Source organism: Meriones unguiculatus, chromosome 6 (assembly GCF_030254825.1).
Source record: "Meriones unguiculatus strain TT.TT164.6M chromosome 6, Bangor_MerUng_6.1, whole genome shotgun sequence".
Classification (NCBI taxonomy): Eukaryota; Metazoa; Chordata; class Mammalia; order Rodentia; family Muridae; genus Meriones; species Meriones unguiculatus.
In genome coordinates, this window is record NC_083354.1 from 102,422,691 (window position 1) to 102,442,951 (window position 20,261).

Below are 20,261 nucleotides of genomic sequence, written 5' to 3' on the forward strand. Positions count from 1 at the left end.
CTAGATCCTGTTAGTCTGGGCTCTTAAAAAGTAGCTGTTGAGCGCTGGAGGATGGGTTCCGTTGGTAGATTGCTTGTACTGCAAATATGAGGACTGAGTTCGTCCCCAGTACAAACAAACCTTGAAGCGGTGGTGTTTGTTCACCATCCCAGCACTGGGGAGGTAGAGGCAGGTAGATCCCCAGTGCTTGCTGGAATACCAGCCAGCCTAGCTTGATCAGTGAGCCCCAAGTCCCAGTAAGGGACCCTGTCCCCCAAAATAAACAGACATCTCCTGAAGAACGAGAGCAGGGGTTGGCCTGTGGCCTCCACGCATGACCAGATACGCATGTTTAGACTCCTCCCTGTGAGGCCGTGCCTGGGTAGCTGACCGAGCCCGGAAGCCCACTGTCCTCTGCACTGTCATTCTCCTTGGTGTGAGGTGTGACCGGCTCCGCCGTGCTGTGTCAGGACTGGTGAGCGGGGCACTGCTCCAGAGGGAGTGCTCCCCTACCCATTCCTTTGCGGGCTCTGGAGTGGAAGCCCCAGCACCAGAGCTGCCTACAGCCTGCTGCAGAGGCCCCGCCCTCCGCCAGCACCTGGCTCCACAAAGCGCCCAAGGAGAAGAGGCAGAGGTGCCGCAGCACCTGGGATTTGATCGTCGTGAGGCCTGGAGAAGCCCACAGCCATCTGTGATGAGTTGTGTAGCCGCGTGGCTGATTTTCACTTCTATTCTGCCATAATTATCTTCAGGCGTCTATTCATCTCCCGCCTTAAAGATATATAAAAACCCCTTAATGCGCCTTTCCTGGAATTTTTAGTGCTAAATATTTGTCGGTTTTCTTTCTTTTTTATTTTTTATTTTATTTTATTTTATTTTATTTTTTTCTGGAGATGTTGTCTATGGTTTCAGGAAATTAGACCTTATTTAGAGTTCCACAGCTAGCCTGTTGGGTGGGTTAGACATGCGGCTTGGCACATAGGCAGGAGATGCGCTGAGATGTTTCCACTTCTGTCTGTCCGTAGGATCAGTGCTGCTGCTCGGAGGACAGCTCTGGGCACCGGGGCCATGCTTTCCATGTTTGAACTCCAGAAAGGCTAGCCACTGTGCACAGAAAATAGATGCGGATAGCAGAGCAGACTGGCAGAGCTCGCCAAGGGATAGCCGCATGAAAACAAGCAGCCCATTTGCTCCTAGAAATCAGGTAATTAACCAGGAACCAAACAGAGACGGTTGCAGACTATATTCGGTCACATCTTAGTGGGGGATATGGGTAACGCTGTTTTCGAAGCCTTGGGAAATCGCTAATAAGGAATATGGCTTCCAAGGGTTTGTTTGTTTGACTCTTATCTTCATTTACTTATGAGGGCGTGTGCCACACATGTGTTTGAAGGTCAGAGAACAGCATTCTAGAGCTGGTTATCTGCTCCTACCATGTGGAGTCTGAGGATCAAACGCAGGTTACCAGGTAGCAAGGGCCTGTGCTCGCTGAGCTGGCTTGCCAGCAAGAGTTTCAATATTATACCAACTTTACAGCTTGTCAGTCAGCTCTCTCGCTGGAATGAGAGAAATTTATAAAAGAAATTTACAAAAAGAGGGATTATTAAGTAAAGAGGTTTATTTTGGCTTATGGTTCCGGAGGTCTGAATTCAAGATCAGGTATCCCACTTGGTTAGGGTACCTGGTGAGGCCAGCCCAGGAGCATGCTGGGATCAGAGATGGAAGCTAGAGGAGGGGAAACCAGAGAGAGAAAGGTGATGAGCAGATCCCACAGGTCCCCTGAGAGCACAATGCCTTCCCCATGAGGATGGACACCCCTTCTCAAAGGCCCACCTCTTAAAAGTCCACAGCACCCTACAGATGTGTATCCTGGAGAAGAAACATTTGGGGACCACTCAGATTATACCAGAGCACAGGAATCTAGTACTTCAAAGTGTCAGAGTGTGTGTGTGTGAGTGTGTCTGTGTGTTTGTTTGTAGGCTTAAGGGTCATAGAGTTTATTTACTATTTGGTTGGGTTTTTTTAAAACCTTTTATTGATTCTTTGTGAATTTCACATCATGTATCCCAATTTCACTCATGTCCCTATCCCTTCGTGTCTGCCCTTTGCCCATGCAACCTCCCCCCACCCAAAAAAGAAAGGAATTAAAACCAAAAGCCATTATATCACCGTATGTCCCAGAGTATTCCCTTTTGTCCACACGTCTTTACTGCAAATTTTCATTGCAATAAGTTATTGGCCTGGTTTGAGGCTCTGGCTTCTGCTACACCATCAGTACTGGGCTCCTCTTGTTGTTGCCGTGTGTCATGGAGATCCTGCAGCTTTGGTTCTGTAGGTCTGGCCCTTCACACACGCCAGCAGCGCATAGATGGGGTAGATGTTGGGGTGGGCCAATTCAAAGCCCTGGATCTGGGCCTGGGTGGTAGCTGAGTTGGTCAGTATGCCAGCTCTCCCACACCCACATCCTCAGGGCCAGCTCACCTGGGACCCTGCCGTCAGGGTCACCTCTCCTGTGGCATCTTCCGCCCTCCTTCACCTTCCCTGCTTGTTTTTAAGTTAGAATACAAGACAATGTGTTTCATTACGGCATTTCATACTTGGTTTTCTGTTGCTCTTCCTTCCCTGCCCCCGCATTTCTGATTCACCCCCTTTTCTCTGCTCCCTTCCAGTCCTCAGTAGCTCTGCTTACGATCCATATCAGACTTAATCTATTGCCATCTTTACACCTGCTGCCCAGCCCCTCTTTATAACCCCTCCACGATCCCTTTTCTTGTCCTTGACCTATATGCCCTCATATATGCAAATAAATAAAAAATGGCATGTAGAATCCACGTATGAGAGAAAACACGGATTTATCTTTTTGAGTCATCTGGGTTACTCCACTTAATATGTGACTTCAGTTTCCCTTCACTTTCTGGTACATGCGATCATTTTATTGTTGTGGTGGTTGAAAACACATTTTCCTTACCTGTTCACCTGTTGACGGACATCTCAGCAATGTTAGTATTTTCAAACTACATTTAGAAAATGTGAAAACTGAGATATAAAGAACTTACCATTCAAAACCATTACTTTACTTTTTTTAACGTGGTGTCCTGGTTAGTTTTTTATTGCCAACTTGACATAATCAGAGTCACCTGAGAAGACATAATCTAAACTCAAGAATTACCTCAGTCAAATTCAACAGTGGCCATATCTCTAAGGCTTTTTTTTTTTTTCCAAGACAGGGTTTCTCTGTGTAGCCTTGGCTATCCTGGGATTTACTCTGTAGACCAGACTGGCCTTGAACTCACTGAGATCCACGTGCCTCTGCCTCCCTGAGTGCTGGGATTACAGGCGTGTGCCACCACCGGGCTTCTGTGAGGCAGTGTTTTGATTAAGGATTGATGGTGGCAGAGCTCAGTCAGGAAACAAGCTTCTTCCATGGACTCTGCTCCAGGTTCCTGCCTTGGGTTCCAGCCCCTATTCTACTCAATGGTTGACGTTACCTGGATATGTAAGCTAAGTTCCTTTTTGGTCATGGTGGCTATGACAGCAATAGAAAGCAAGCCAAGGCTGATGGTTTTCTACTAGCTAGTTAGATTACATTGTCAAAAATGATCTGGGAAGATGCTCATGTTACTAGGTTCAGGAGGCAGAGGCCTGTAAGAAGCCAGGAACCCAGTGCAGAGGAACAGGTGCTGAGGCCAAACCTGGGCTGACCCCAAGCTTTGTGAGTTTAAGGCTCTTGCCCCAAGCCCAGGCTAGCCATGCCTCCATGACAGCCGATGCCATCAAGCCATTGGCTCTGAGCCCAAGAAGCTGATCAAAGTAACAGCAACAATAATAAGGAAAGCAAAGAAGGAGCAAGGAAAGTTCTTCTTTTATCTAGCTCAGGTCAGGCCTTTCTCACTGTATAGGGGAACAATAATCCAGGACTTGTGTTATTGGCTTTGGGAGGTTGACAAAAAGGCCATAATTCTAAGGGTGAAAGCCCGTCACTTAGCCCTCTAACCAGACACTGACACTCCTCTACCCTCCTCAGGGAACAGAGATGGGGGAAGGAGGCAGATGAAGAAAAGAGTCTATCATGAGCCCCATACAAGCCAGCATCCCTCTTGTAGAAGAAGACACCAAGGCCCAGAGTTGAGGCTCGTCCTGACTCATGTGATTAGGTGCGGTTACACTCAAAAGACAGGTTTTCTTACTCTGGCCCCCCTTTTATCACTCTGACTCCCCTATTCTGTTTTAGTTGTATATTTGGGTCTCACCATGCAGCTGTCACTGACCAGGAACTTACTCTGTAGATCAGGCTGGCCTCAAACTCACAGGGCTCTGCCTGCCTCTGCCTCCTCCATTCCAAGCACCTGCTCAACCACATAATTCCCTGTTCTGTTCTCCTGCTCCCCAGTTGTAGCTGGTACTGGACACAAGGAACAGATTGTATTCATGGCCCGCTGCCCCATGAGTCAAGCAATGGGAAGAGAGAGGAATGTGAACGGAGGAGAGGCGCTCAGAGTCGAGGGCATCAAAAGCTGGCTACAGGAAGGAAGGTCTGGAAGAGTTCAGCGGTGGGACTGCTCGCTTGGAGTCTGGTGGTAGGTCTCCAGGTCAGCCCGGCTAAATTGTCCACCGGTGTGCCTCTCACAGTACTTCTAGAAAAATTCAGAGGAGGAGGGAAGGCACCCCCACTTTCCAGCTGTGGCTGACACCATAGCATGGACTGGGGTTCTAGACTGAAAAAAGAAAAGAAGAATAAAGGGTCTGCAAGATGGTCTAGAGGGTAAATATGCTTGCCACCAAGCCCAAAGGGCATGAGTTCAGAACCCACATGGTAGAACAGAAACTCCCGAAAACTTTCCTCAGACCTACAAACACACACAAACACACACACCATGATATATGTCTTACCTCCTAGAACTAACTAAATGTATGTATGTACGTATGTATGTATGTATGTGTGATGTCTTTTTTAAATTAAAAGGGAGATGGAGAAGCAGGCTGAGCAGCAGTGTTTGGTGCTCTCTGCTTCCCGACCGTCAGGGCCATGTGACCACTGGCCTCATGCTTCCCCCGTTTTACCTTCCCACCGGGTCCTGTCAACTGTGAGCCATGAGAAACTCTGGCTTCCTTAGCTTAGGGATCTCTCACATCTACAGGAAAAGTAAGGAATACGCTCTCCACCAAGGCTGCCGTGTTAGACGGCCGAGGTCGGAGGATAGAGAGACATGGGAAGGTGACTCATAGTGTGAGTCTGGGTGGGAATGAGCGAACGCTGGGAGCCGCAGCATGGTTCACCTAATAGGAAGAATGTTGTGGTACTGACTTCCTTCCTTCTTCAAGGGAAAAGAATGACACACATGACCTAGGCATAAATTTTTTTTTTAAACAATCCTTTGATTTGATTAAATAGAAAGAAAATAGAATCATGAAATTGGCGGGAAAATAGGTGGACCTCAAAAGATTGCTCAAAGAGAAACCCAAACTCAGAAAGAAAAAAAAAAGCACGTTCCTCCTCATATGCACATTCTGCCTTATGATGGATATGTGCTCACATGTAAAGAAGTGCTAACATATTAATCTTAGGAAGGAGATCAAGAGATGGTCACATCAGGTGACAAAATGTAGGCAAAACGACAAGTGAGTCACACAAGAGGGGATAAACCTAACGTTTTTCTTGTTTCAACTCTCATGTTTTTTTTCTTTCTCCTAATAGATGCTGGAATTCAGCTTTCTTTGCACTGAAGAAGCAAGAACATTTTTTTTTTTTTTTTTTGTATCTCTAAACAGCCGTTGAAGCAGTGGAATTAATTTTTATTTCTGTTTACCATTAGTACAAAGGAATCAGACACATGGCTATCAGACACATGACTATTAGTAGATTTGTCATATTGATACACGTGGGAAAACAGATTTAAAAATTTTGTTCTGGTAGGAGGGTTTGTGACCCTAAAAATTTCCATTTTTCAGATCAGGGTAGGATGGTACATGTCTATAATCCCAGCACTCAGGATGGTAGAGATTGGTGGATCTTTGTGAGCTCAAGGCCAACCTGGTCTACAAATCCAGGACAGGACAGCTCAGGCTACAAAGAGAAACCCCGTCTCCTTCTTTCTTTCTTTTTATTTTATTATTATTATTTTATCTTATTTTGAGGCAGGGTCTCACTATGCATCTTTGGCTGGTGTGAAAGCATGTAGACCAAGCTGGCCTCAAACTCACAGAGATCTACCAGCCTCTGCCTCCGGATTGCTAGGATTAAAGGTGTGTACCTCTGCACCTGGCTTTCACATCATTCTGTTCTATCGTTCTTTCATAAGCAAAGCGTATTGCTAGACTTAAAATAAATCTTTTTAAATTAAAAGCAAAAAAAAACCCAATCATGACAAATGCAACTTTCAGCCCAAGGTTGTGAGGTTGGTTTTCCTGGTTCCACCCACCGCACATCAGCTCTCTGGCTTCTGAATCCCTCTTTGAATCCTTGACATATATGTTCATATAGGGTCTCTTCTGTAGCCAGACTGTCCTTGAAATCTCAGTCCTGCCTCACAGACCTGTGCCACTTCAGCCACCAGTAAATATTGCTGGAACGTCACTATGCGCTTCACACTGGGCTACAGACGAAAAGATAAGCCCAGTGTCTACCATTTGTAAAAACCAGCATGTTCCCAGAACCAGGGTAGTGGCCAGGTCTCCACAGCATCTAGCTGAAATCAGGACTGAGAGAAAGCAGGGCCTTTCCTGGAAGGACGGCCCGAGTATGCCCAGATCAGAAAGGCTGCTCCAGGGCCAAAGACTGATGAGAATAAGCTTGGATTGTTGCTATTTGGGATTCTTGCCACGCCAGCAGAAATACATGGACCATATCATACAAAAATGGTGACACAACCACCATTAGGTGACATCAGCAGTCCACTCACTGTGGAGGAGCTCAGAGAGGGAAGCTCTGCCTTCTGTCTTCTGGAGTGGTTTACCTGTGACAGGAGATTCTTGTCTCTGTCATAGCCTGTTACATGCTTTCTTCCCCCTTGTCTTCAGGCCCATTAAAACGAACCAAGGCGTTTGGGAAGTTGAGGGTGAATGAAAAAGGAAATAAAAAGGAAAGCAAAGGACATGACTGCACCTAGCTGTGGCAGAGAAGAAAGTTTATCGTAGATATTTGTGAGAGCAGAGCCAGGGGCAGACCCATCAGAGAGAGTCCAGAGTGTGGGGAAGGAGAGAGGGAAACCAGTGGAATAGCCAGGAGGCCAAGGGTACAAAAAAGGGTGGGCAATCAAAATGTCTGGGTTATATAGGGAAGAGCCTCTGGGAGAAGGGCAGCCAGCCCCTGGCATGGAGAGTTGGGGGAAGGGGTAAGAGGTTGAGGTATGCCAGCCATATCCTGTAACAGGTAGAGACTGAGGGATGCTGGGAGAACCTGGTGGCCAAGTTCGCTTTGATATGCCAAAATGGACACCCCAGCCTTTCACCCTGGTTTGAAACTTAACAGAGGATTCCAGCAACTTAGGTGCGAGCTCTACTTGGAGGCCTGAGTGGAGTTGGTAGGATGAGGGGAACATGGGGTTTGCAACATTAGAAAGAATGGCTACATTATATATATATAATATATAATATATAATATATATATATATATAATGTATTATTCTGCCTCCATGTGTGCCTGCACGCCAGAAGAGGGCACAGGATCCCTTTACAGATGGTTGTGAGCCAACATGAGGTTGCTGGGAATTGAACTCAGGACCTTTGGAAGAACAGCCAGTGCTCTTAACCTCTGAGCCATCTCTGCAGCCCGAGAATGGCTACTTGAGGATCTGGGCACGTGGGTATGCCAGTGAGGATGCTCTCTGCTGCAGATAATTGAAACCTTTCTTCATGTCAGGAAAAAAAAATGTTGTCAGAATGGCAGAAGTCCTCTGGCTGGGATCAGCTGGGGGGCTTGCAAGTGGAGCCACGCCCACATTCTTTCTCTCAGCTGGACCTTGCAGTCCTACGGTTGTTTTGGTTTTCTCCTGAAGCTGCTTTCTCATCACACCAGCTGATCAGGGTCTGTAATGACTTTACTGTGAAAGGAGTCTGAGGTACTGGTCTGGGCAACAGAGGGCAAGCTCAAGTTAGCTTTAATTTATTCTTTCCCCTTTACGTGGGAGTGCAAAGCATTAGATCGCTGCAGAATGCTGCTGTTATTTTGGTTCTGGGAGTCTGCTTTGCTGTCCACACTGGCAGCCCTGCATCTGTCCGCCAAGAGCTGCAGTGACAGTCATGAGTGAGCACACTGGCTCCCCGAAGAATTGCTGGGGCCACATTCAGAGCCCAGGGAGTGTGGTCCTGTGGGGTCCGGGGAAACACACCTTCCCCCAAGAGCTTTGCGCCTTCACCAACCCAGGCTCTTCCCGACCTTCAGCAGAGATGGTCCCACAACACCTTGGTCATGTCCTGTTGAAAGTGAGCTGCTCCTCACTGAACTCGGTGTTATGCCAGGTACTCAGATGAGATGCGCGTGAATACAGTGCTGTGATAGTTGCTGGCTTTTGGTCTCTTCACTTTTCCGATTTAGTCTTTTCCATTTTGTTGATTTTTTTGGGTTTTGTTTTTGTTTTTGTATGGGAGACAGGTTTTCACGTAGCCCAGGCTGGCCTCAAACTCCACAGGCGGTAGAAGGTGACCTTGAGCTCCTGCTCCTTGGTAGAAACAGAGCAGAGATATTTGCTGCAAATGCCAAGTGCAGCCTGCTATGTGTGCTGGCCCCCAATCTTTAGAAGCTCTGTGTGTGGCAGTTTTACCACAAAGGAGGGAGACAACCCTCTGGACTCAAACCCCAGCTCTACCTGGACAAGCCTGTGACCATGAGTTAATGACTCGTCCTCGATATTGAGAAGACTGTGGTGGCATAGCAGTCTACTCATGGGTTCCTTAGCCAGTGGTTATGGCTTCCTAAGTCACCTGCATGGAGAAAGCATTGTTAGGCTTGCTTTAGTCTTTTCTTTCTTTTTCTTTTCTTTCTTTCTCTTTCTTTTTCTCTGTGTAGCCTTGGGTGTCCTGGACTTGCTTTGTAAACCAGGCTGGCCTTGAACTCACAGAGATCTGCCTGCCTCTGCCTCCCTGAGTGCTGGGATCACAGGCATGCACCACCATGCCTGGCTCTTTAGTCATTTCTAAATTAAAACATTCTTAAAAAAACAAAACAAAACTCTATACGCTTCTTTTCTTTCTTTTCTTTATTCCTTCCTTCCTTCCTTCCTTTCTTTCTTTCTTTCTTTCTTTCTTTCTTTCTTTCTTTCTTTCTTTCTTTCTTTCTTTCTTCATTCTAAATCTTATGTTCTGGTTTTGAATGCAATGTTTCTTTTTAGCCAGTAAATGGGATACAGACTCAAAAGCCCCTGATGGGCTAGAGAGGGCTCAGTGGTTGGAATGTTTGCTGTGTAAGCATGAGGACCTGAGTTGGATCCCAGAACCCATGTAACTAGCTAGGTACTTATAACCCCACCACTTGAGTGTGTGCAGAATGGTCAGAGCTTAGAGGATTGCTAGGGCTTGCTAGCTGCCAGCCTAGTCAAAACTTAAGAGATCCAGGGACAGGATCTCTTTGAGACTACCTCAAAGTACTAACGCAGAGAGTGATGAAGGAGGGACCCTGACACCCTCCTCTAGCCTCATATACACGTGCACAAAAACACATGTAAGCACAAACACATACACACACCATCCCAGAGGGTCCTCTCTTTCAGAGCTGCTGCTGCCAGGGCTCCATCTCAGCCTTGGTAGTCTACTCACCTGGTCTAATCCACCACATCCCATGTGAGGAAAAGCATACATTTGTCTTGCCAGAACTCCGAATCAACTAACATCTCTGATGTCATTTCCTGAAACTAAGCTCTCCTGCTTCCTCTTTCCCACACAGGAGAAAACAAATATCCAAACGAAGGCATTTTCAAAGTCTTTGAAAACATTTTGCTTTTGGTGTGTTTATAGGTCACTTATGTAACAATACTTGAGAAACTGTTGCAGTTCTGACTCTAATGCAAATCTATCATGCTGGTGGATCTAAAATGTTTATGTGCTTATTTTTTGGAGACAGAGTCTCACATGTAGCCCTGACTGGCCAGGAACTTGCTCTGTGCTTCAGGCTTGGCCTCAGGTTCACCGAGACCCACCTGTCTCTCTCTCTCCACTGGGTCACACCTGACCATTTTTAACTTTTATTTATTTGTGAAGCTATCGGTTTTTTTTTTGTTGTTGTTGTTTTGTTTTGTTTTGTTTTTGTGGTGCTGAATATGGAGCCCAGAGCCTCGAGCATGTTAGGCAAGAGCTAACCATTATGTTACATTAAATATTGCCACTTTTGTTTGTTTCCTTGAAACAGGGCTTTGCTGTATATCCCAGGCTGACTTCAGATACACTACCCGGCAGCAGCTTCACCGGCTGGGATTACAGGCATCCTGCACGTGCCTCCAGCAAATTGCCTCTTTTAAGGTAAAAGGAGTAGTAGTTGTTCTTTAGGAAAACCGAGGACAGCAGATCACTTTCTCCATTACAAAGTCATGTTTATTTAATTTGGAAATTTGGGAGCTATAGAAAATCAAGTGGGAAAGAATCATCTCTGGCCCCAAACAGAAATAAAATCCCTACAGCAAATACTTACTATATTTCTACTCACAGACTATCTTTGATATGGTTGTGATGAAAGTATTAATAACTTTTTGTAGCAGGATTTCATGTAACCCACGCAATCCTAAAGTTCACTATGTAGTCAATGATGACTTTGAACATGTGATCCTCCTGCCTCTGCCCCCTGAATGGTATAACCAGTAACCCCATCAATTAATGAAGTGCTAGGGCTCCAGCCCAGGCATTCTACCAATTGAACTACATCCCCACCTGAAGTATTTATTTTAAACATTTTTTTTAAGAGTTATTGCTGGACACTGTGGCACACGCCTATAATCCCAGCACTCGTGGAGGCAGAGGCAGGTGGATCTCTATGAGTTGGAGGCCAGCATGGTCTACATAGTGAGTGCAGGACAGGCACGGCTATACAGAGAAACCCTGTCTGTGGGTGTGTGTGTATGTGTGTGTGTGTGTGAAGATTTATTTATTTTACTTTATTTGTATGAATGTTTTGTCTTCCTACGTGCACACGCCCCATGTTGGAGCCTGGTGTCTACAGAGATCTGAGGAGAACATGGTATACCTCTGAAGTGGAGTTACAAATGGTTGTAGCCACTGTCTGGGTATTGGGAACTGAACCAGGGTCCTCTGTAAAAGCAACAAGTGCTCTTAACCCCTGAGCCATCCAGCTCTCCAGCTCTCCTAAAGTATAACTGGTTTCATTTCATTTCCATTTACAAGCATTTCCAATGTTTCTATAAAAATTTGGCTATAAAATTTGCCCACTGTGATGGTGCACACCATTAATCTCAGCACTGGGGAGGCAAAAGCAGGCAGATCTCTGAGTTTCAAGAACCGTCTCGTTTACATGGTGAGTTTCAGGAAAGCCAGAACTACATAGTGAGACCTTGTCTCAATAAATTAAAACAATTTTTTTGTAAAACTTTACAATTTCACCGTATTAAATTATTTAGTTTTCCATTTTCAAATGCTTAATTTAAAAATTACAATCAATATCATCAACTGATACCATCAATTCTTTTTTGTTTCTTTTTCTTAAATCCCTAATCATTTAGGACTCTTGTTGTTCAAATATTGTTTCCCATCTCCTGAGTTGCTCATCCCAACAAAGGCTACCGTTGAACATCATGAAAACCTTAAGGGAGCCCAAGTCCCTCCTGCCCTCTGTCAGTTCCGTCTTCTAGGAGAAGCTGGTGCACCTCCCCCTTCTCACTTTAATTCTGCTCTCCTGCATCTTAAAACCAGTCAGTGGCCAGTGAGCTTCCTGTGCCCCTCCAGGCCGCCTTGCAAACTCCTACCCCAGCGATCACTGTCAGAGACCATTCTGAGCATTCTGCTGATTTATTCACAGTTGCCCTTGACCTTCAGGGTGGATTCTCAAGGTTCTGACCTCAGCTTGCTCCCACTTGTGTTTATGTCCCATGATACAGTTGTGCACAAGCTGTCTCACTCTGTCATAGAGAGCCCTGGACCTCTTGCACACCCTTTGACCTCTTTTCACCGAGCTGTTTCTTCCCTTCTTCCTTTGGCCAATGGTTATCTATCATCTAAGAAGTATTAGAGGAACCATCTAGGAAGCCTTGTCAAGTTTCCTGCCTGGGGCTAGGGCTGTAATTCAGTTAGACTAGGCCTTGCTTATCGTTCGGGAGGCCCTGAGAAGAACCTCCAGCAGCGGCAGAAACAGGTGTAGGGGCTTCTGCCGGTAGCCCCAGTAATTGAAGCAATAGACTCGGAAGTTTAAGGCTATCCTCATACTAGGGTACACAGAGGATTCGAGGCCACCCTGGGGTACAGGAGACCCTGTAAAATTCAACAAACACCAAATCCCCACCTGGATCCTGTTTGCCTTCTCTGGTCTTCTACCCTTACCCCCAGACCTCCAACTCTCAGACAGTCCTTTTATTAGTCTGAGACAAGGTCTCATGGGGCCCAAGCTGCCCTCAAACTCTGTAGTCAGGAATGACCTTTAATTTATGATCCTTCCCCATTCACGCCTCTAGTACTGACATTACCCACGTGCCTCATCGTGCTGGGCTCACGTGATGCTAGGACTTGTACCCAGGGCTTTAGAAAGCATGCTAGGCAAGCACTCTACCGGTTGAGCTACATTGCCAGCCTTGACGTCCGTTCTTGAGGGTTGGGGATTGTTCTGTTACTAGGTTTGTAAGGCTCTGGATGGTCCACCTTAGCATACCCAGCCCAGTGCTAGGCTCACAGTAGATACACAGGCATCCTTGTGGACCCCACTGGAATGAACTTCTCCATTCCGCTACCATTCTTCGGCTCCCAGTGCAGATCGCTCTGGTGCCACCGCATACAAGGTTTTATGATGAATCGTCACACCTGCTACTTTTCTCTTATTTGAAGAACACTAGATAGTGTAGTATCTTGAAAGCAGAGGCTTCCATTGTAGGCTCAGAGATCAGGGTACCTGGATCTTGAAATCCAACAAGAAGCCCCGAAACACAGAATACACATCTTTTCGTTGGGCCCTATGTTGGGCAAGCTCACGGCTGTCCTGTCTGTTGTCTCTACCCCTTCGAGGGGCTCAGCGCCAAGGTAAAAAGGACTCAGGAGCTGGAGTCCGCGGAAAAGGGGGCCCCGATCAAACGTGACTCGCCACAGCTCACGTTTCTTTTGTCTTTCCTGTTGAATAGTGCATGCTGGTTTTATTCAGAACGTGAAAAACAATTTCAATAAGCAGACTAAAATACCCGTCATCTATTACCCTAATCTTGAAAAGATTTACAGGGAGAGAGGTGAAGGTAACTTTTCCTGACTCAGTCTTGGCCTCCCCACGGGTCGGGTCGCCCCAGCTTTTAGCTGTTGCTTTCAGGGGCCTTTGTCAACATTCCTGTCTAACCCCTTCTGAGCCAGAGTCCTGCCGGGGCCGGACTCCCAACAGGAAGCGATCTTTCTGCTTTCAGGCGAGCCACACGCCTCCCAGCCAGCCAGCAGCTTCAACTAATTAGCACACGTGATGGGAATTGGAAACAAAGTCGCCAACAATAGGAGCGTGGGAACCCCGGCCGCTCCGCAGTTCCAGCGCCCCTCCCCCGTCCTCTCTGCTCAGAACTAGGGACCTCCTGGGCGGCGTCCCCCGAGGTGGGTCGCCTGGACTCAGTGATGGTCTGAGCTGCTGCAAGGTCCAGCAGGAAGTCAGTCACCGAATTTTGATCAGAGCCGGTGAAGAACAACTGTTAGCAAATATACTTTCGACGGGTCCCATCCCACCGTGAGGTCCAGGGACCCTGCTGGGGCTGTGCGGAGGAGACAGGCTCACTGAGCTAAGCCGAGGGCCACCGCCCTGTCCTTTCCTGCCGAGCCACACCCGGACCCAGAAGCCCAGAGGTCAGCGTCCCTAACCTCCGTGCTCCTCACCTGGGTCTCTTTCCTCGGTGCCCCTCGGCTGGCTGGAAGCAGCTCCCCAGGCACATGACCCGTAACTGTCTCCTGTGTCAAGGCGGCCCTGGAGAGAGGCTAATGGACCTTGCTTCAGTCTCCCAGTAGAGAACATCACCTTAAAAACCCTCAGCTGTCTTGAGATAGAATTCATATACGATTCACCCACTAAAAACATGTGATTGGATCGATTTTAGGGATTTCCTAGGTGTGCACAAGTATCTCGTTGGTGGTAGAACGTTTTCATTTTCCCCAAACCAAAAACTTGGTCAGTAACACAGCACAGGCATGGGCAAGGCCCTGGGTTCAATCTTCAGTACTGTAAGCACACGTATACACACGCGCACACACACTCACAATAAAAACAACCCACCTAGTACCTTTAGTTATCACAGCCATCCCTAGGTGCCTCACAAGGCTGGCCACAGAACAGTGCATGTAATCTTTGTGATTGATTTCCTTCACTTACCGTCTTCCTCCAGGCACATCTAGGTTGTGCCAAGGGTCAGCACTCTTAGCACTCATTTTTTTTTTTTTTTCATTCTCCAATAATATTCCTTGGCAAAGATTTAAATCGCGCTCTGTTGACAGGCATTGGAATCGTTCTTCTGATGCAGACATTACGAACAATGCTCTGCAGGGTCCCTCAGGCTTCCTGACCTGTGAGTGGAGCCGCTCATTTGGAGGTAAATTTCTGGTTGGCTTTTGAAGAAAGTCCCGGGTGGCTCCCAAACCCGGCTCAGGGTTCCCAACCACAATGCATGTGAGTGCCTGTTTTCTCTTTCATCGACTGGCAGTTGTTTGTCCTTTTGCCTACAGCCATTCTACAACCAAATATATGAAGTGATTTCTCAATTATGAAATTAAAAGATTGGATGGGCCCTTAACACTATCCAGTGTGAGTTTCTGAGGCCTTTCTGGGAATGAGAACTGTAACTTGCACTGTATCTTCTGTAAGGGTCATGAATGGCAACTTACTATTCCAGCTGCTAGAAGCAATAGCATCATTGTTTGGGGTGGGTAGGGCTAAAAGAGAACGTTAATTATTTACCAACGTATTTCTAGGTCAGATATGGAGGTAGACAAGAATGCCCCTATGAGGGACTGGCTGCACTTGATAGCCTCCCTTTCCACCTCCTAACCCCAGATTGTGCTGTCTGTACCAGGCAAGCTATTCCCATGTTGTGTGCTTTAAAATGACCCTGTGTAATTCTAAACCATCCGCTGGCAGTAAACCTTCACCCTGGTTGTGTTGTCTATACTCAGAGACTCTTCACTGAGCCAGGGAGTTTAATCAGGGTTGAACTTTAGTTAGCCATGAGAGTAAATTTTCATAGAGGAGTTGCTTTCTTAATAATGCTATGACGTTTCTGTTGACATGACTGGCTGTGGATCAATTATTCTACAATAAGAACATGCAGATTGGGCGTTGCAGTGAATTGGGTAGGACGACCCTCCCTTGCCTTAACCTGTCTATTTCTCCAATTCAAATGACTATCAGGATTTTATATTTTTTTAATGTGTTTTTTTTTCTCCAACAGGTATCTGTCTTCTATAATGGTTAAGATACAGTCCTTTTAAAAGGAGAAGTCATATTTAACTCAGAAGAGGCAAACACCATACATGAAACATTTGCCCATTGGCACCGTGCTTGCTTGGTGAGGCACTGGTTTGGCCGTGACTCCACCTTGGCTGCATATCATTATCACCTGGAGAGTTTTATAGATTATTATTATTATTATTATTATTTTGCCAGATTCCAGTGCAGATTTATTAAATTCAAGTCCCCGGTGCCTCTTAGGAAGGGGGATGCTGAGATGCCATCAACGTCAGTGTTGATGCTGAGGTGTCATTAGCATCAGTGTTTTCCACCAGGCCCCTAATAAATCCAAGTGCATAAGGGTTGAAGTGGTTTCAGCCATTGGTTCTCAAAGTGCAGGTCAAGGAGCAATAGCATCACCTGAGCATTTCACTGAAATGCAAAGCCCAGAAACTCAGGACAGAGGCCTCTAACCAGTGCTTTAACAACTATCCACCAGGTGGGCATGGTGGTGTATGCCTTTAATTCCAGCAAAGGCTGAGGCAGGGGGATCTCTATGAGTTTGAGGCCAGACATCTAAGGCTACACAGAGAAATTCTGGTCACAAAAAAAAAAAAAAACAAAAAAAAAACAACCAACCACCCAACCTAATAGAGAGAAGCAAGTGTCCACCAATTCTGGTGGGGCCCGAGGCTGGTTGTCAGTTTTCTGTTCGACTTCTCTTTGGAGTCATCAGCGGACTTAAATACTGGCACCTGAATTCCGTCCCCAGAGGTTGTGGTTTCAGGTATTTTATTTTTTAGAAAAAGGATCCCTGGATGACTCTAGCATGAGGTCCAGTTGCAAACCATGATGCTAACCTCCACAGTTCTGAAGCACTCTCCTAAGCAAGGAGGGGCAGCATTGCTCCGAAGCCGGCTTGAAACATGAATTCTCCAGCCTGAGCCTGTTTGATGCCTGAATCCATATGATCCTGACACTGGCTTCCTTCAGCACAGAACGAGGTTCTGAAATTGGAATATTGCTGTGCGTGTATACCCCCTCCCTCTGTCATTTGGATACATCACAGTTTATTATAAAACCATGGACTGGGCTGTCGGGCTGTGGTGGCACACACCTTTAATTCCAGCAGAGGCAGGTGGATCTCTGGGAGTTCAAGACCAGCTCGTTCTATATAGCAAGTACCAGGTCATCCAGGGCTACACAGTGAGACAAAGAAGCAAAAATCACAAAACAAAAAACCCACTGTGGACTACAGGCATTAGAGGAACAGTTTCTCTGTTTATATAATTAATATATATTATTAAATTCTATTATTACCACTGTAGCACACACTTTATTTTTAATTATTTTGCTTTTGTAGATTTGAAGGATGGCCTCATCTATGCTTTTATCTTTTATTTGCTCATTTATTTGGCACTCAGATAACTGAGCATTTCATTTGACACAGGAAGACAATGGTTTCCTTTATTGTCTGTGAAACCCTTCCCATGGGAAATTTATTTTGAGCCATGGTTTCTCAAGATAGGCAGCAACTTTCTGAGTCACAAGCTCCAACCATTACCACCAGAACTATCCCCAGATTCAAATGGTTTAAACTGGGAGTTTAACACACTTACCTAATTCCTGGGAAAAGTACCAGATTCTTACCATTCCAGAGAACTCTAAGCTACACAGCTGAATACTGTGTATCTCAAGAACTCCGCACAGACTGAGTCTAAGCAACTTTGTTTCCTTCTAAATTTTCCCATTGTAGTCTGGCTTCCCCACCAGCACACACGAAAGGCTTCTTAAGGATTGCAAATGTGACCCTTGGACTAAGTCACTTTAACTTTGATGATGCACAGTAGCTACTGAGAGCCACTGTTTGGGGGCTAGGAAATGAGAAGTGATTTGTTTTATTTATTTTCTGTTGTCCAGGCCATCCTAGAATTTCCTACTGTAGCTCAGGCTAGTCTCAGACTCCCAAATGCTGGGATCACAGGTGCCTATCTTGGAAATGATTTTTGATGCAGTTACTTCTATACAGTGAAAGGCTGAGTGCTACTCAGTGCTCTCCTGCAACTCATTTCCCATGTTCTTTTCATCCCTGGAAACAGTCTTTATCACATTCATCCCTAGCAGAGCTCAACACTGGGACTGTCTTCCGTAAGTCATTCTAAATCACCTCAACTGCAAGCAAGTGAAGACTGGGAATCTCCCATTTCTGATCTAACAGATTTACTTCCTTGGCCTCAGGGAGAGAAGGCCACCTCCCTTCTCACTGGGCCACCTTTCTGCTTGTTTGCTTACCCTTGAGAGTGTCCTTTCTCTACAGGGCCCAGATGCCCACATCCTCCCGTTTCTGTTCTTACTCTAATAAATAAAGATAATAGGAGCAAAGGCAGCAACTTACTCATGACCTGTTGCATCGACACATAGACCATGAACTATTCTTTTCTTCTCTCATCATCTAAACATGAAATTCTGGCTTGTAGGAAAAAATAAAAACAGATTCTGGAGACTCAGAGACTACCACATATGTGTACACACACACACATACACACACACACACACACACACGCACAGGAATGCCAATGAACATGGACTGTGATGTACTCTTGGTGTCTAGTGTGTTTACATATTTAGTATTATGGTCTTAAGAACGGCAAATTCCACAAGGCAGATGTAATATAGCACCCTTGAAGAAAACATTACCAATCAGTAAGCAGAATCTGTATGTAAATGTGTTGGTCAATATTGTCAGTTTGATGGGATTTATAATCACCATAGAAACAGATCCTTGGGGTTTGCCTATACGGATAACTGAGGTGGAAAAGCCTAAATGTCGGTAGCACCATCTGATGGGCTGGGGTCATCAAATGAAAAGGAAAATGTGAAGGAACATAGGAACTTACCATTTCGCTTTCTGAAGTGGATACAATGTGACAGCCAGCCTCCTTCAGCCATACATCCCCCACCATGCCGACTGTCCCCCTGGAACTGTAAGCCAGAACAAACCTTTCTTACTCAAGCTGCTTTTGTCTGATATTTGGTCACAGCAATGAGTTAAGTAACACAGAGAATACGTGTCAAATTAGGAATGAATCCTTCCAGTCAAATTTCAGGTAGAAAAGAAAAAGTTCAATAAATGTTGCAAATCAGAAATAAGTAGTACCTAAACAGAAAGTGTTTGTTTTCTGAACCAAAATCTTAGAGGAAACAAAGGCAGTAATGAATTGAGTACTAAAAAAAGTTTAAATATGAGCCAATATCAGAGTAAAATTTTAGTTAAAGTCATCAGCTTACAGAAAATAAATTGTTTTTCCTAACTACTAAATATTAGAGGAACTCTTAAAACTGGGTATGAAAATCTTCCAAGAGTTATGTTTTACAGAAGACGGTCTTGAAAGTCACAGCTGTTAATTCTCAGAAAAGCATGCTTCTAGGATGTGTTTAACAGCTCCAGGTATGAGTTCTGTTCTGTAAAGTGGGCCTTACTCCAAGCAGAAAGTGTTTGGTTAATGTAACATCTGTACCACTATTGCCCGAATGGACATATCTTGACTGGCCAGTGGCTATGTAGCGCACACAGTTCAGAGCTGGGTAGAGCTAATGATTATGTCTCTTCCCCAAGAAGCATGAACAGAAATTTTCAGCACCAGGAAAGCTTTCCAGGAAGGATGACATTTCCATGTCTGTACCATCCTGATTTCTCTGTGTTCTATAACTTAAGTGTGTGCTATCTTCAGCAATAGAGTCTCACCATTAAGTTCTGGAGGGTAACTGGAGGGTAGCAATGGCAGTATCTAGTAATGTCACAGAGGGTGTCTATGAGACTCCACTGACCAACAACTTCAAAAGAGGTAACTCATCCCTGGCACCAGGTTTTTATTTGATTGCCTATGCTGTCTAGGAGAGGAATTATCTGCAACACCCCACCACCCTGTTATAGGCTAATTCCACTTAAACTCTTTTTTATATGTGTATATGTTTTCAGAAGCCTCCACGGTAGCATGTTTTCATATAGTTCCCCTTAGTTCTTTAGTGTTAATTAGCCCTCTACATACTCCCAAGGGTAGGTAGTTCAAATAAAACCTTTTAGGGACCAGCGCTTAGAGGCATTGCAAGTGTGGCTGCTGTGTCACTGTGCTTCAGTAGGGGGCAGAGAGGAGAGAGGCTTTGTCTATGCTGTGTTCTGACCAATGACATCTGCATGATTAGTAACCTAACATTCCCTGAAAAAAGTGAGCCTGAGATGACCACCAGTCTGGCACCAGGGGCCCCAGACAGGGAGCTAGCCTGAGATAGACCACCAGGCTGACAGTGCAGGCCGGTGTGTGTGGTGGGGGACAGACCATGCTTGAGATGACTGACTCCTGCCTGGTGCCATAATGCACAAGTGGGAATGTAACACTCCTGAAACCGCTCCTGAGATGACCCAGACACTCAGAGGCCCCAGGCCAGTAAAACAGAAGGATGTGTGCACAATGAAGAAAGGCAGAACCAGAGACTCGAGGGTAGTGAGGAACAGCCTGATGTGAGTAGCCAGCGATGACGCCCGGGCCCATGGTGAGGTCCTGGCCTGTGCTGCCACCGGAGGCCATGTCTGGGTACCAGGTCTTACAGCAGCTGGGGTATGTGGCCACCGTAGGCCAGGCAGCTGTCCCTGGTCTGGACTGTGGCACAGGGACATGTTGATGCCCGAGGGCTGTGCAAAACTGGCTCCACCCCTCACCTTGGCATCGTAGGAGAG

The 20,261-nt window shown here is 45.9% G+C and overlaps 1 long non-coding RNA gene and 1 other non-coding gene across 2 annotated transcripts; both read left to right on the forward strand.

The window, feature by feature from the left end:
• The first annotated feature begins 1,008 nt into the window (after positions 1 to 1,008).
• On the forward strand, positions 1,009 to 19,642 carry LOC132654742 (uncharacterized). Its single transcript, XR_009592444.1, has 5 exons — positions 1,009 to 1,183; positions 4,370 to 4,556; positions 10,319 to 10,428; positions 14,578 to 14,672; positions 15,528 to 19,642. It is a non-coding gene; the product is annotated as an uncharacterized LOC132654742 (long non-coding RNA).
• LOC132654983 (small nucleolar RNA SNORA17) lies at positions 19,614 to 19,741 on the forward strand. The gene has a single exon (XR_009592580.1). It is a non-coding gene; the product is annotated as a small nucleolar RNA SNORA17 (small nucleolar RNA).
• Positions 19,742 to 20,261: the final 520 nt, after the last annotated feature.